This window comes from Lactuca serriola, chromosome 1 (genome assembly GCF_051521515.1).
Source record: "Lactuca serriola cultivar US96UC23 chromosome 1, Lser_US96UC23_V15, whole genome shotgun sequence".
Taxonomy (NCBI): domain Eukaryota; kingdom Viridiplantae; phylum Streptophyta; class Magnoliopsida; order Asterales; family Asteraceae; genus Lactuca; species Lactuca serriola.
The window spans coordinates 66,631,106-66,633,875 of record NC_136408.1 but is presented as its reverse complement, the minus strand read 5'-3'; positions in this window follow the sequence as shown (position 1 = coordinate 66,633,875).

Sequence of the window (2,770 nt, the reverse complement as noted above, 5' to 3'; positions counted from 1 at the left end):
TACTATTACGAGTAATACATATTAAAGAGAACACTCTATATACTATACTAAAAAGTTCGTTATACTATGATACAAGAGAATACAATAATCCATAATGTGACACACTATCCCTCTATACGACACTCTACTGTGCAAACATCGTGTAACCAGAGCTTCCCGAAGGGAAAGCAACCACTACATGTATAGATCTATACAGGACAGACACTATTACATCCCGACTGCTAACTACAGTCCGAGCCGACTAGGCCTAGGGGTGACGAAACATCACTACACTACGTATGACCGGGAAGGTCATCGGATACTCTACTATCACTAAGATTGGTTACATGAGAAATTACATTCGTACCCAAATTAATACACTAAGAATTAAAGGCTAAACTAACTTCCCAAAGTGAATATATATACATATATTACTAAATTGAAGTTTGTAATACTACTATATACTATGTATTACGAGTAATACATGTTAAAGAGAACACTCTATATACTATACTAAAAAGTTCGTTATACTATGATACAAGAGAATACAATAATCCATAATGTGACACACTATCCCTCTATACGACACTCTAATGTGCAAACATCGTGTAACCAGAGCTTCCCGAAGGGAAAGCAACCACTACATGTATAGATCTATACAGGACAGACACTATTACATCCCGACTGCTAACTACAGTCCGAGCCGACTAGGCCTAAAGGTGACGAAACATCACTACACTACGTATGACCGGGAAGGTCATCGGATACTCTACTATCACTAAGATTGGTTACATGAGAAATTACATTCGTACCCAAATTAATACACTAAGAATTAAAGGCTAAACTAACTTCCCAAAGTGAATATATATACATATATTACTAAATTGAAGTTTGTAATACTACTATATCCAGCCTGCAGTAAAACTGCTAAAATAAGATATTATCTTTTCTCATTTACTTTACATGAATGAAGTCTATAATCTTATTTTCTTGATTAACAGTCTCAATGGGAAAACTTTTACGCACTTAAAGGATCAAACTTACAAATATGCACATCTGGAAAATATAGGATTTTCAAGGGATTTTACTATTTTCAAACATTAATCACAACTTTACATTACATGATTGTAAACACTTTTATACAAGCAACGACAATAAATTCTTATGAACTCACCAGCTTTATACTGATACTCGTTTTCAAAATAACTTGTATTCTCAGGTCAGAATTAGACAGGTACAGATGCAGTTTTGAGAAGACGGAGCGAATACAAGACTCCTCTTTATTTTTTATTATACTTTTGGTGTCTAACAAACTGTTCAGAACACGCTTGTATTTACAATTACTATATTAATACAATGGTTGCTGTCGCTTGTTTTTACTATTATGCAATTGTTATGATACTGTACATGACGTCCTCCACCCCAGAACGTATTCCGCCGTTCTTGGTTTTGGGGTGTGACAGTAAGTGTATCCATGTAAGTGTATCCATGTAAGAGGATTCATGTAAGTGTATCTCTTAATATAGCATTTAGTATAGACTCATGAATGAACTGACTCTGGTGTAATTCCTTGTAATAGGAATAATGTTTTGTATCCCCTAAACTATTCCTATAATAGTTTACTAGAGTGTAATTGATGTCTAAGAAGGTTTATACACCCTTGCTACCCAAGAGTGTTGGAAATGAAGGAAGAATGAAAGAGGTTTTGTAAAACATTTAAGAGTTTTGAACAATAAATAACCATGACTTGATGTCTTTTATAAAACCATTTCAAAGTAAGTCATTTGATAACACAGTATAAAAACAACTTAAAACCATTGTGATTAACACATTTTGAAGTATGTGAAATCAGTTGATGGAAAACACAGTTATAAATCACATGTGATTGATTCTATAACTTCCTGTTTCTTACTTGTATTCTCCCCCATTAAAGCATTTAAAAACAGTTAAAAGATTGATTAAGGTGTATGAACTCACCTGTAGATGGTGGTTTGGATGAACTGAAGGATGTAGGATTGCTAGGTGTCAAGTGAAGACTTGTACACACTCAATGATCCTAGTTAACATATAATCACACATATATGTATCCAATTAGACATTTAACAACTAAATTACCAATTTTAAGACATCCTAAGACATGTAAAACACTTGATTTAAGTGCTATAAGTCATAAGGATTGCATCTAAAGGTGGTAGGACCTTGCTACTGTGTTTGGGGTTCAAGGGTAAACTCCTTTGGAGTTTATGGTTTTGTGACCATAACCCCATGGGTTTACAGTCGTAAAGACATGATTTTATAGTCTTAAACTCATGTTCTTTTGACCATTTGTTGTTTTGAAGCTCTACAAGCCATTAGAAGTATTCCCTCTTCATGTTTAAGCCTATGGAAGGGATTAGGGCACCATTTCACTCCTAAATGGAGTTTACGGTCCTAAGACCATTTCCCGTTGGGTTTACGGTTGTAAACCCCTATGGATTATGGTATTTTTGATGTTTTCAAGTCCTAAACATATCAATGAAGGGATCCATGATAGTTACCAAGGCATAGGAAAGGACTAGGGACATCTTGGCACCATTTGTAGGGTTTACGGTCCAAGAACATCTTGGGCCGTAAACACCTTGATCTTGGTGTTTCTTTGTGTTTTCTTGATATATGGAAGTGTAACAAGGCTTACAATACACTAGGGTAGGAGTACTTACTAGTTAGAAGCTTGAAAAGTTACCAAAAGGCCAAGAACACTAGTGTGTGTTCTTGGTGAAACTTGAAGATCTAACCTTTTGGAATGATTTCA